This window comes from Rhinopithecus bieti, unplaced genomic scaffold, assembly GCF_001698545.2.
Source record: "Rhinopithecus bieti isolate Rb0 unplaced genomic scaffold, ASM169854v2 scaffold_81727, whole genome shotgun sequence".
NCBI lineage: Eukaryota > Metazoa > Chordata > Mammalia > Primates > Cercopithecidae > Rhinopithecus > Rhinopithecus bieti.
The window spans coordinates 101,294-116,076 of NW_016834786.1; the positions used below are offsets into that span (position 1 = coordinate 101,294).

The 14,783-nt window shown below is 44.1% G+C and overlaps 1 protein-coding gene across 17 annotated transcripts in view; it reads right to left on the reverse strand.

Annotated features, from left to right (window-relative positions):
- The window catches only part of CELF1 (CUGBP Elav-like family member 1), a 110,894-nt gene that overhangs the window by 62,735 nt on the left and 33,376 nt on the right, over window positions 1-14,783 (reverse strand). Inside the window, exon 1 of one of the 17 annotated variants that reach the window (XM_017865756.1) lies at window positions 4,556-4,751. The exons of 15 other annotated variants lie outside the window; for them this stretch is intronic. The gene's annotated coding sequence lies outside the window, so the exon portion shown is untranslated. Of the gene's footprint in view, window positions 1-4,555; window positions 4,752-14,783 lie in introns of those variants that run through there. One more of the 17 variants, XM_017865750.1, reaches the window with a different exon arrangement.

Consider the following 14,783-nt stretch of genomic DNA (forward strand, 5'->3'; position numbering starts at 1 on the left):
AAAAAAAAAAAAAAAAAAAGAGTGCTTCTCACATTTAAATACCCACTTAAATCATCTGTCACATCCTTCAAATCACTCCTAAAAAATCTTAACTGTTCCACAAAATTTAACTTGTCAGTGCTTTGATTTCATTTTATAAAACAAGCTCTTTTAAAAAAAAGCGAGGAGATCTATCAATCAAAAAAGCAACTACATTTTTAGAAAACATCTACTAATATACCCAGAACTAAAGAGGGTACCAAAAAAAGGCCCAATCCCTGTCCTTAAGGAGTTAATGGTCTTGTTCAGAAAATATGACTTGCACTAGAAACAAGAAAAATGGGACAGCATCTATCTAAGGGAAAATGTTACCATAAATGTGAGAGACTTAAAAAAATCTCAGAAGAGACCGGGCGTGGTGGCTCACGCCTGTAATCCCAGCACTTTCGGAGGCCGAGGCGGGCGGATCACGAGGTCAGGAGATCGAGACCATCCTGGCTAACACGGTGAAACCCTGTTTCTACTAAAAAATACAAAAAACTAGCTGGGCAAGGTGGCGGGCGCCTGTAGTCCCAGCTGCTCGGGAGGCTGAGACAGGAGAATGGTGTGAACCCGGGAGGCGGAGCTTGCAGTGATCCGAGATCGCACCACTGCACTCCATCCAGCCTAGGCAACAGAGCGAGACTCCTTCTCAAAAAAAAAAAAAATTCTCAGGACAGCTCATTCTTATTTCCCTGTCTAAATCAAACTTTTGTGCTATTTCATCACACTGTCCATGATATAATACATTTCTTGCTACCCTCCACTGAATTACATGGCCTACTAATAATTCCCTCATTATCATTTCTTTTAAACAGACTTCTCTGTTTTCCTGTCACTATCACAAAGATTATAAGCTTATGGATATGGCAAAACTTGCTGGTTCTCCCTTCCCATGCTCCCCTTGTAAGGGCATCTCCAGAAGATGTGTGGTGCAAGAAATGAGGTAAAGCAGCAGGCGGGGCACTGTGGCTCACTCCTGTAACCCCAACACTTTGGGAAGCCGAGGTGGGCAGATCACTTGAGCTCCGGAGTTCAAGACCAGCCTAGGCAACATGGCAAAACTATCTCTACCCAAAAAATAAAAAAAAATTAACTGGGCATGGTGGTATGTGCCTGTAGTCCCAGCTACTCGGGAGGCTAAGGTGGGAGGATCACTTGACCCTGGGAGCAGAGGTTGTGGTGAGCCAAGATCACGCCACTGCACTCCAGCCTGGGTGACAGTGAGCCCAATCTCTTCCCCCCGCGCCCCCCCCCCCCCACAAAAAAGGCTAAAATTAATTCTGCTTTCAATATCTTCAGTAAATCTGGTACTAGTGGAGATAAACTCGTAATTTTAGAGATGTTTCACAAACTTGTTACTTGGCTTGCTGTTCTTTACCATCAATAAATGAACTAGTATGGTTGATGGTGATCTGCAAAACCAAAATCATATAGTCATTTTCATAAGGAAATTCTAAAATGAAAATGGGTTAGACTGATTCATTATTTAATAATCTCAAATAATAAAGTGTGCTAATAAAATAGACAATATTAACTACAAACCCACAATGTGCCCTATACCTAGACTCTAGAGTCATACCACTGCTTTCTAATCCCAGTTTTGCTGCTTACTAGCCAGGTAACTGGGGAAATTGTTTAACTTCATAAATACCTCTGTTTCCTCATGCACAAAATGGTTACAGAAATAGCATCTACCTTGCAGGATATTTGTTAGAATTAAAATATTTATATATGTAAAGCATTTAGAATAGTGTCTGACACACAGAAAATGTTCAATAAACATTTGCTACCATTACTATTCTGGGCACTAAGTTTGGTGTCTATGGTGGAAGAGAATAAGTCCCAAAAAATTTCAGTCTGTTACATGATGATTCTATCTCTTCAAAATAAAGTATCTGATCTTAAGATGTACTGTACAAGGCTCAATTGTTATGTTATTCAAAGACAACAAGTTCATCTATTTACTGAGCTAGAAACATAGCATGTAGTTTCACTTTCTAAAATGTAACGGCTATGCTAATTTTTTTTTTTTTTTTTTTTTTTTTTTTTTTTTTGAGACGGAGTTTCACTCTTATTGCCCAGGCTGGAGTACAATGACATGATCTTAGCTCACTGCAACCTCCACCTCGCGGATTCTAGAGATTCTCCTGCCTCAGCCTCCCAAGTAGCTGTGAATACTGGCATGTGTTACCAAGCCTGGCTAATTTTTTTGTATTTTTAGTAGAGACGGGGTTTCTCCATGTTGGTCAGGCTGGTCTTGAACTCCCGACCTCAGGTGATCTGCCTGCCTCGGCCTCCCAAAGTGCTAGGATTACAGGTGTGAGCCACCGTGCCCAGCTGAAATTTTTTTTATCATTAACACTTGAAGTAGGCCCCAGAACTTTGGGAGGCCAAGGCAGATGGATCACCTGAGGTCAGGAGTTGGAGACCAGCCAGGCCAACATGGTGAAACCCGATCCCTACTAAAAATACAAAAATTAGCTGGGCATGGTGGTGGGCATCTCCCAGCTACTACTCAGGAGGCTGAGTCAGGAGAACCCAGGAGGCAGAGGTTGCAGTGAGCCGAGATTGTGCCATTGCACTCCAGCCTGGGTGACAGAGCAAGACTGTCTTTTTTTAAAAAACAAACAAACAAACGAACAAACAAAAAACAACGCCAGGTGCGGTGGCTCAGGCCTGTAATCCTAGTACTTTGGGAGGCCAAGGCAGGTGGATCACCTGGGGTCAGGAGTTCGAGACCAGCCTGGCCAACATGGTGAAACCCCCATCTCTACTAAAATACAAAAATTAGCCAGACGTGGTGGCATGCGCCTGTAGTTGCAGCTACTTGGGAGGCTGAGGCAGAAGAATCGCTTGAACCTGGGAGGTGGAGGTTGCAGTGAGCCAAGTTCATGCCACTGCACTCCAGCCTGGGCGACAGAGCAAGACTCCATCTCCCAAAAAAAAAAAAGCAAACTTGAAGTAATAAAATAGGCTTCATTTATTTAAAAAAAAAAAAAATTGGGTACCTGAGATTATTCCAAAATATTTCCTAGCAGGAGGGGGAAGGGAATAGGCAAGAATTCTGGCAGCAATAGGCTGACAGATCTTGCACCTCCAACTGGGCCTGTTAGAATCCAGTATATCTTCATTACAGATTACCAAACCATTTGTTCTGAGAGCACTTATTTATGTATAAACATTTATTCATTCATCAAACCAAAAAAAAAAAATTTTTTTTTTCGTGAAGCTTTCAAAACGGACACAGTGGGAAAATATAAAGTAATAAAACGAGACCAGGGAAGTTAATAAATTTTTTAAAAGGCCAAGAACAAAAAGAAAGCTAGAATATAGTTGTGCTAATCAGACTGTCACTTACTGAGGCTGAGCTGTAAAATCAAAGAGCTGCCACTGATTTTAATCTCCAATGACAGGCTCTATCTACACAGGGTGCACAATGATTCACAGTAAAAATGGGAAAACATTAGGACAGTAAAATGAGATGGGCACTAAGAATAGCCAAGAAAGAGAAGATGAAGCAGATATAACACCACACTCAAAAGAATTTTAGAAAGTCAGTAAGTATACAGGATCCAAGAGAGGCTAAGCACCAGGTCCTAGACCCTAAACTAATAAGCATCCAAAACCTACAATGGACAAGGTGCAAAACAGATCCCTAAGTGATTCAGAGCCAGAACACATCTGTGTATAGTCACACAGAAGTCTGCATCCATACCACACAGCCACAGGAAGAAGCTGCCTCAATCAAGGTGTTTCTCCAGTGTTTAAATAAAGTCCTTTCCTCTCCTCATTGACTATAGTTACAAACAGTATGTGCAGAGAACTGTTTCATCCCCACTCAGCTGACAAGTTCTATTCCCAACACTGCATGCTTATGACTCATGAGGGGATGGGGGAGGGGAGTGAAAGGAAACTGTAAAACAAAGCAACATACTTAAATTTAGACTTAAACTGACCAGGAGTAAGGAATTCATCTCAGTTTAATTAGAATATCTCACAGCAAACCAAGAAAGTATCCTTTTAAAATATAGTAACAAACCCAGTATCTTCTGAAAATAACCTGAAATTTGTCTACATGTCATGTCTTCTGCTATTCCTTAAATAGACATGACACCAAAAGGCATTACAAGGAAGTCAACACACTTAACCCCTACCGCGCTCTTCCAAGATGTATACTAAATCATTTCTTAAAGGGGTGGAGGTGCCTCATCTTTTTATAATCAAATTTTATGTCAAAAAATTTGTGTGCCAAGAAATAAATTCAATTCCACCCCTAAGAACTGTTCTCTGTGACCTGTAACAAAACAAAGAGAAAAAAAAAGCACTACTACTTCAACGTGGTATGTTTCTAAGGGAACCCAAAGACCATTTCTGACATCACATTTCCCTGTTTGGTACCCTCTAGCCAAGATGGTGTTTTGTTAAATAATACAAATCTTGTCTCCTCGCCCCATCCCTAACATCCTGAAACATTATCTACAATTTACAATTGACTAACCTAAACACAGCAAAACAACAAAGACAAACGAGTCACCTCTTTCACTTGAAAACCTCAGTCCTCCACAGAAACGCACACAGACAGACAGATGGACGCACGTAAGAACACAAACTGCGCGCCCTGGCTGAGTCCTGAGCGGGTCTGAGGCAGTGCGGGTGCCAAAGGGCGGCCACACGGGCTAGCTAGTGGGCTGCTCCTGCTGTTGCTGTACAAATATAGAAAGCTGAAAAGTGGAACAGCAGCTTCAGCAGAACAGATTCTGCTCCGTGCTCAGAGAGGGAGGAGCAGGGAACTGAACAGCTTTACCCATACATGGTTGCTAAAAGGGGGCCATTAGTGAAAGCCCAATTATCTCACACACATGCATTCTGTTCACATGCTCCAGACAAAAAACAGAAACACACAGGCTGGTACTTGAAGTAAGGTTTGAGATATTCTATTTCAGTCAAGGAACTTCCAAATAATTTCACTCACTGACACCAAGAATCCCTCAGCCATGGGAAATGGAAAAGACATTTGAAAACCTTTACTAGGTCAGATTCCTACCAGATCAGCAGTAATGGTGAGGCTCAAATTATCATTTAAATCCTAAAATGTAACATGCAAAAAAAGGTTACTCTCCATTAGTGTGAACAATGTTAACTTTCACTAGCTCCTTGCTGCTTTCAGAATGAAGGTCTCATTTCAACTGTGTATGTTTTGAGCTCTTTTTAATTTTCTGGTTGATACAAGTTAAAATAAACTCTAATATAATTGCTAAAATCTGTGTTTCAGGACGATGGCTTATATAACCAGAAGCCAAATATTTGTGTTCCAAAAATTATTTTACTTAGAACAATTCATTCAGATTCACTTCAATGTGAAGTATGTGAAAAGTTTAATTGCTGACCAGAGTGAACTTTCCAACAATAAGAAATGCATGGCTGATTGGCTCAAATGATTCTATTCTTCAGCCCTTACTAAAGTATTTAGTGCATACCACCTATGTACTTTTATTTCCCCCTTATAGAGATGGGGTTTCACCATGCTGCCCAGGGGGGGTCTCGAACTCCTAGGCGCAAGTGATCCACCCACCTTGGCTTGCCAAAGTGCTGGGATTACTGGCGTGAGCCACCAAGCCCAGCCTGGTTATGTATTTACTCAGTATCATAGGGGCTACAGCACAAATGAAAATCATACTATCAGTGACCTCCAATCTAGTTCCCAGATGAGATTAACACGAGATATTAATAATAAAGGCAAACAGTACATGACTATTGCACTAAAGTGTGGGGTACAAACTATAAATGCTATACACATTAAGAGAAGAGAGGCCGGCCTTGGTAGCTCACATGTAATCTCAGCACTTGGGGAGGCTGAGGTGGGTGATTACTTGAGCCCAGGAGTTTGAGACCAGACTGGGCAACGTGGCGAGAACCCGTCCCTATCTACAAACAAAAGAAAAAAAAAAGGAAGAAAGAAAAGAGAGAAGCGAGACTGAGAACAGAAAGACAGGCCTAGACTTTCTTGCTTATCCCACCTACCAGAACTCTCATAACGGGACCTGCGCGCTGGGAGTGGTGGCTCACATCTGTAATCCCAGCACTTTGGGAGGCCAAGGTGGGCAGATCACCTGAGGTCCAGAGTTCGAGACCAGCTTGACCAACAGGGAGAAATCCTGTCTCTACTGAAAATACAAAATTAGCCAGGTGTGGTGGTGCGTGCCTGTAATCCCAGCTACTTGGGAGGCTGAGGCTGGAGAATCGCTTGAACCTGGGAAGCGGAGGTTGCAGTGAGCCAAGATTGTGCCGCTGCACTCCATCTTGGGCAACAAGAGCAAAACTCCGTCTCAAAGAAAAAAAAAAAGGTACCTGCAATATCTTAAATGTGAAGAATACAGGATTTGAACTAGATGATTTCTAAGGTCCCTCCATTTCTGAAATTCTGAGTTTGTAGTTTCAACCTAAAATGTTTCATAGTATGAGATTAATGCCACACTACTTATGGAAGCAAAATTATAGTTTTTGCCTACTTTAGAGAAAACATATTTTAAAGAAAGATAAAAATAAATTCAGACCATAACTCAGCATCCACTGTAACATTTCTCATATAACACTTTCAGGAAAATGTTCTTCCATCTGAGACATTTCTGCCTAGCCTGTTGAATAAATTTTAAACCACTATTAAGAAAAAAAACCCACAAAACCCTGTCACAGGGAAATAAAATGGTGGAACCAGAAATGTTTATGCTGATATAACTATGAGATCCTTGATTATAAAACACTGCTCAGTTAACCAGTCATCAAAAGGAGTTCCAGGCCGGGCAGTGGTGGCTCGTGCCTGCAATCTTAGCACTTTGGGATGCCGAGGTGGGCACATCACCTGAGGTCAGGAGTTTGAGACCAGCCTGGCCAACAAGGTGAAACCCTGTCTCTACCAAAAATACAAAAATTAGCTGGGCATGGTGGTACATGCCTGTAATCCCAGCTACTCAGGAGGCTGAGGCAAGAGAATCACTTGAACCCAGGAGGCACAGGTTACAGCGAGCCGAGACTGTGCCATTGCACTCCAGCCTGGGCGACAAGAGCAAAACTCCATTTCAAAAAAAAAAAAAAAAAGCTCCAAAGAAAAAAGCACTGCCTAGCTCCTATCCATTACTGAGTACACAGCAGGATTTCAGCAGTGGAGGCACATTCATGTCCCATAAAACAGATATGCAAGTATTCAACATGTTATTAAAAGCCTCTTAACACTTAACATAAGGAGACCTTGTCTCTACAGAAAGTAGTAAAAAAATTAGCCGGACATGGTGGCACGTGCATATAGTTCCAGCTACTCAGGGGGCTGAAGTGGGAGGAATCCTTGAGCCCAGGAGGTCAAGGCTGTAGGGAGCTGTGATCATGCCACCACACTCCAGCCTGGGTGACAAAGTGAGACCCTGCCTCAAAAAATAAAAAAAAATTAAGTAATAGTCTCTTAACTGGGCCAGATGCACTGTTTCACCCCTGTAATACCAGCACTTTGAGAGGTCAAGGGAGAGGATCACTTGAGACCAGGAGTTCAAGTACATCCTGGGCAACATAGTGAGACCCTGTCTCTACAAAACTTAAAAACAAACTAAGCCTCTCCATTGTATATACTGGCTTATGTACTCAATTTTTTTAAGAATCTGAGCAGTCCTATTACAGCAACTCTGACTTCCCAAAGAGTAGCTTACTGTGAATTAATATGCTTCTTTCGTGCTTAAGATCACAGCTTTAATTGCCTATCTACTAAAAATACTTGTGTGAAGACAACTAAGTAAAAATACAGAACACAAAGCAGGCCAGGTGCGGTGGCTCACGCCTGTAACCCCAGCACGTTGGGAGGCCAAGGTGGGTGGGTCACCTGAGGTCAGGAGTTCAAGACCAGCCTGGCCAACAATGGTGAAACCACATTTTTACAAAAAATACAAAAATTAGCTGGGCGTGGTGGTGTGCGCCTGTAATCCCAGGTACTCGGGAGGCTGAGATGGGAGAATCGGTTGAACCCGAGAGGCCCGAGAGGCAGAGGTTGCAGTGAGCCAGGATTGCACCATTGCACTCTGGCCTGGGTGACAAGAGTGAAACTCTGTCCCCATTCCCCACCCCGATAAAGCAATACACCACATTTGTGTACACGAAGAGGGATTGCTCCAAGTATAACCTCAGAATCAAAATGACTATAAACACATAAAGTATGGCCTTTGATAAGTCAGTTCTCCTCCCTTATTTCCTCGAGAGAAATAGGGGATTGGACTAGATCGGGGTACATATCTACGGCCCATTGACATTTCGGGAATTCAAAAAACTTCCTTATATTATGTGTAAAACTCTACCTCTGTATGCATTCATAAGGAAGTGGATTCACAACTTTTACCAGATTTTCAGTTTAAGGACTCAAGACAACAATATACAGTTATTCCATCTCACATTTTTTAAAAAAGTTAAAGTTTGGCCGGGCGCGGTGGCTCAAGCCTGTAATCCCAGCACTTTGGGAGGCCGAGACGGGCAGATCACGAGGTCAGGAGATCAAGACCATTCTGGCTAACACGGTGAAACCCCGTCTCTACTAAAAATACAAAAAAACTAGCCAGGCGAGGTGGCGGACGCCTGTAGTCCCAGCTACTCGGGAGGCTGAGGCAGGAGAATGGCATAAATTCGGGAAGCAGAGCTTGCAGTGAGCTGAGATCCGGCCACTGCACTCCAGCCTGGGCGACAGAGCAAGACTTTGTCTCAAAAAAAAAAAAAAAAAAGTTAAAGTTTGGCCAGGCACAGTGGCTCACACCTGTAATACAACCACTTTGGGAGGCCAAGATGGGAGGACTGTTCATTGAGGCCAAGAGTTTTAGGCTGCAGTGAGCTATGATTGTGCCACTGCACTCCAGCCTGGAAAACAGCAAGATCCTGCCTCTTAAAAAACAAAAGATAAAAATTGGGAGGTCGAGGCAGAGGTATCACTTGAGACCAGGAGTGTGAGACAAGTCTGAGCAATACAGTGAGACCCCATCTCCACAAAAAAACAAAAGCCACAAACATTAGCCAGGCATGATGGCACCCGCCTGTGGTCCCAGCTACTCAGGAGGCTGAGGCAGGAGGATCATTTTGATTCCAGGAGCTCAAGGCCGCAGTAAGCTATGATCACACCACTGTGATCAGGGCAACACAGTGAGACCCCGCCTCAAAAAAAAAAAAAAAAACTTAAAGCCTCCAGCTTTTACTTTTACTTTTACCCAGGCTAGAGTCCAGTGGCAGGATCACAGCTCACTGCAGCCTCAACCTCCTGGGCCGGAGTGATCCTCTCACTTCAGCCTCCCAAGTATCTGGAACTGAGTACAGATGTGTGCCACCTCACCCAGTTTATTTTATCTTTTTTTTTTTTCTTTTGAGACAGTCTTGCTCTGTAGCTCAGGCTGGAGTGCAGTGGCGCAATCTCGACTCACTGTAACCTCTGCCTCCCAGGTTCAAGTAATTCTCCCACCTCAGCCTCCCAGGTAGCTGGGACTATAGCTCCTGGCTCCAGTTTCTACTTCTAATCCTACCTTGGAGCAAAGAAAGTAGGAGACAAGGCAAGGCGCAGTGGCTCACGCCTGTAATCCGAGCACTTTGAGAGGCTGAGGTGGGTGGATCACTCGAGGTCAGAAGTTCGAGACCAGCCCGGGTAACATGGCAAAACCCCATCTCTACTAAAAATATAAAAATTAGTGGCCAGGCATGCTGGCTCACACCTGTAATTCCAGCACTTTGGGAGGCCAAGGCGAGCAGACCACATGAGGTCAGGAGTTCAAGAGCAGCCTGGCCAACGGTGGCAAAACCCTGCCTCTACTAAAAATACAAAAATTAGCTGGGAGTGGTGACACACGCCTGTAGTCCCAGCCTGTAGTTCCAGCTACTTGGGAGGCTGAGGCAGGAGAATCACTTGACCCAGGAAGCAGAGGTTGCAGTGAGCCAAGATCCTGTCACTGTACTCCAGCCTGGGCAACAGAGCGAGACTCCAACTCAGAAAAAAATTTAAAAAATTAGCTGGGAGGCCAGGCGCGGTGGCTCAAGCCTGTAATCCCAGCACTTTGGGAGGCCAAGACGGGCGGATCACGAGGTCAGGAGATTGAGACCATCCTGGCTAACACGGTGAAACCCCGTCTCTACTAAAAAATGCAAAACTAGCCGGGCGAGGTGGTGGGCACCTGTAGTCCCAGCTACTCGGAGGCTGAGGCAGGAGAATGGCGTAAACCCAGGAGGCGGAGCTTGCAGTGAGCTGAGATCGCGCCACTGCACTCCAGCCTGGGCGACAGAGCGAGACTGTCTCAAAAAAAAAAAAAAAGAAAAAAATTAGCTGGGTGTGGTGGTGGGCATCTGTAATCCCAGCTACTGGGGAGGCAGAAGAATTTCTTAAATCTGGGAGGTGGAGGTTGCAGTGAGCCAAGATCACACCACTGCTCTCCAGCCTGAGCAACAGGGTAAGACTCTCTCTCAAAAAAAAAAAAAAAAAAAAAGAGAGACAGAGACAAATACTTGGGCAGGGGACATGACACCAGAGTATGAAAGACTGGAATGAAGGGGACTGATAATAGGTAGGCAAACAAAGCCACCCATCCTGTCAGCAGGAGAGGTACTATATGGGAACAGCTATTGCCTTATGCCTCAATTTGTAAAGAGTATATAAAAGAAAAAATTAGCCTTCGGCTTAGACAATTTTAAAGTGTCTGTTACTGAATCATTTAAGCCTCAAATTTTTAGGTTCTCATGGCAACCTAAATCATCCCACTGCACATATTGTATATAAAGTGCATATTTAGAGGCTTAACTAGTAAACTCAAAATGTGACATATGTGCAATGTGGGCAACATTATTCTGGGAACCTTAACTTAAAAATCTTCCACATTTTATTCTGCAGCCCCAAAGATGATATAATAGAGTCAACTATGCAGAAGATGCAAGCTCAACGAAGAAGAGGTACAAAGAACATAAACAGAAGCAAAGACATGAAAGACAAGAAGAAAATTCAGGCTATCAGAAAAAAATTCTGAACATGGCTCTCTCCCACTGTGAATCAACCTGTAAATGAAGGCTTAAAAAACAAGATTGCTACTGAGGACATATATAAACATAGCATTTAGGACATGCTTTAACGTGGGCCCAGTCAAAAGAGGACATAGTCACAGATCAGACAGTTTGATAAATGTGGCACTGACTCCATGGTAGTCTAGAAAGGATGGTGTTTCTCTTTTGCAGCAGCTCATAGAATATAGCTGTTTAGAATGAAGAAGCAGTATCACAGACAGAAGGATGGCTGTGAGACATGAAAACTGGGAGAGAGGACCCGATTTTAAGAGGAAGAAGGCTGGGTACATGCCTGTAATCCCAGTACTTTGGGAGGCCAACGCAGGAAGATCGCTTGAGACCAGGAGTTTAAGACCAGCCTGGGCAATACAGGGGGACTCTGTCTCTACAAAAATGGAAAAAATTAGCCAGGCATAGTGGCATGTGCCTGTAGTGCCAGCTACTTGAGAAGCTGAGGTGGGAGGATCGCTTGAGCCCAGGAGATCAAGGCTACAGTGAGCCACAATTAGGTCACTGCACTCCAAGCCTGGGCGACAAAGGAAGACCCTGTCTCAAAACAAAAAGCCCAGCATGGTAGCTCACATCTGTAATCCCAACACTTTGGGAGGCCGAGACGGATGGATCCCCTGAGGTCAGGAGTTTGAGACCACCCTGGCTAACTTGGCGAAACCCCATTTCTACTAAAAATACAAAAATTACCCAGGCATAGTGGTAGATGCCTGTAATCCTAGCTACTCGGGAAGCTGAGGCACGAGAATCACTTGAACCCGGGAGGTGGAGGTTGCAGGGAGCTGAGATCACGCCACTGCACTCCAGCTTAGGTACAGCAAGACTCTACCCCCAAAAAAAAAAAAAAAAAAAAAAAACAGACCAGGCATGGTGGGTCACACCTGTAATCCCAGCACTTTGGTAGGCCGAGGTGGGTGGATCACGAGGTTAGGAGATAGAGACCATCCTGGCTAACATGGTGAAATCCTATCTCTACTAAAAATACAAAGCATTAGCTGGGTGTGGTGGCACTCGCCTGTAGTCCCAGCTACTCTGGAGGCTGAGGCAGGAGAACTGCTTGAATCCGGGAGGCAGAGGTTGCAGTGAGCAGAGATCGCACCACTACACTCCAGCCTGAGCAACAGAGCGAGACTCCATCTCAAAAAACAAACAAACAAACAATAAGACCCAAAATACTATTTTTGAACCCCAAACCCACTTTTGTGTAGATATACCCACTCTAGAAACAATGACAAAAGCATTCGCAAAATGCACTACAAAAACACAAAACAATTTGCCTACTTGGCTTCTGATTTTGCTTTAGAAGTATTTTTGAGGCCTATTCTGACTTTTTTTTTTTTTGAGACGGAGTCTCGCTCTGTCACCCAGGCTGGAGTGCAGTGGCCGGGATCTCAGCTCACTGCAAACTCCGCCTCCCGGGTTCACGCCATTCTCCTGCCTCAGCCTCCCGAGTAGCTGGGACTACAGGCACCCACTACCTCGTCCGGCTAGTTTTTTGTATTTTTTTTTTTAGTAGAGACGGGGTTTTACTGTGTTAGCCAGGATGGTCTCGATCTCCTGACCTTGTGATCCACCCGTCTCGGCCCCCCAAAGTGCTGGGATTACAGGCTTGAGCCACCACGCCCGGCCTATTCTGACATTCTTTAGCTCAAAATCATCTCCTCATATTAAGCACACTGTAAAGTACTTTAAACTCAGTATAGCATTTATCATCATCTCTTCCCTCCCACCTGTTAAAGGACTAGCTTGTTCCAAATATGGCATTATCTTTTCAAAGTTCTAGGGTTTAGGCATGATATAATTCCTTTAAAGAATTATTTGTCTTGTCATGACTGACAAGCATAACTTAAATGGAGATAAACAGGCTACTGAAAACATTCGGGAATTTTCCGATTTACAACTGCTTTTTGTTGTTGTTGTTGTTGTTGTTTTTGAGACAGTCTCACTCTGTCTCCCAGGCTGGAGTGCAGTGGTACAATCTCTACTCACTGCAACCTCTGCCTCCCGGGTTCAAGCGATGCTCCTGCCTCAGCTGACTGAGTAGCTGGGACTACAGGTACCCACCACCAGGCCCGGCTAATTTTTGTATTCTTAGTAGAGACGGGGTTTCACCATGTTGTCCAGGCTGGTGTCAAACTCCTGACCTTAGGTGATCCACCCACCTTGGCCTCCCGAAGTGCTGGGATTACAGGCGTGAGCCACCGTGCCCAGCCTACAAGTACTCTTTTATGATGAGAGAAAAACAGTATATACCTTTAAAATGGGGAATCCACATAAAACTATCTACCCTTTGAACTCCAGTGGAGGAGCTTTTGCCATTAAACAAGTAACCTCCACCTGAGGAAAGAGGCAGATGCTGCCTGCACAGGATGCTATAGAAGGGATTCCTTCGATGGACAGAAAGTTTCTCTGCATAACTTTTGTAAAGGTCCTTTGCTAACCTCAGAAACCGATGTCACTATGAAAAGTAGAGGAAAGGTGGATCCAATGTGTGGGTAGAGACAACAGAACAGTGCAGGGAAAATTCCTGCTTCTATCTCTATGTGAATTTAAGGAAGGCATTCCATGTCCATCATTTTCAAAAGGATAGGATTAAAGAAGAAAAAAATATCTGAAGTTTCTAACATTTTGAGCCTATGGCTTACTTTTTCTCCCTCCTAAGGCTGCCTGGGCCACCCACCACCTTCCCACTGCTGCACCTTACCATAATTAGGCAGCTTTTTAAAGCTTCTAATTAACGGAACACAGAAATTAAAACCTTAAAACTTTCTTTTCTATTTCTGGCTCATTGCAAATGTGCAACAGCATTTTATTAAGGAGTTGTTAATGCCACACAGTTCTTGCTATACTGGCTTTTCTTCGAACCCCAGTGACAGTTACACAGTGACAAGTTGTAAGCAAAGAGGCTGTTACCATGGGAACCCACTAGGATTCCTGGGGGTGGATCCAGAAGACTTTTTTTTTTTGGTCACAGTATTTTTTTTTTTGATGTTCTGGATCTGGCAATTCAGAAAGCTGATCTTATTCTTTCAGCAAGCTATCTTCAAGAAATAGTACCATACAATATACATTTCTGAAGAAATATTGGACCAAGCGCGGTGGCTCATGCCTGTAATACCAGCACTTTGGGAAGCCGAGGCGGGTGGATCATTTGAGGTCAGGAGTACAAGACTAGCTTGGCCAACATGGTGAAACCCCGTTTCTACTAAAAATACAAAAATTGGCCAGGTGCAGTGGCTCATGCTTATAATCCCAGCACTTTGGGAGGCCAAGGCGGGCAGACTGCCTGAGCTCAGGAGTTCACAATCAGCCTGGGCAACACGGTGAAACCTCCTCTCTACTAAAATACAAAAAAATCAGCCGGGCGTGGTGGTGTATGCCTGTAGTCCCAGCTACTCGGGAGGCTGAGGGAGGAGAACTGCTTAACCCCAGGAGGCGGAGGTAGCAGTGAGTGGAGATCACACCACTGCACTTCAGCCTGGGCTATAGAGCGAGATTCCATCTCAATAACAACAACAACAACAACAACAATACAAAAATTAGCTGAGCATGATGGCAGGCACCTGTAATCCCAGCTACTTGGGAGGCCAAGGCAGAAGCATCACTTGAACCTAGGAGGCAGGGGTTACAGTGAGCTGAGATTGCTCAAGTGCACTCCAGCCTGGGCAACAGAGCGAGACTCTATCACAAAAAAAAAA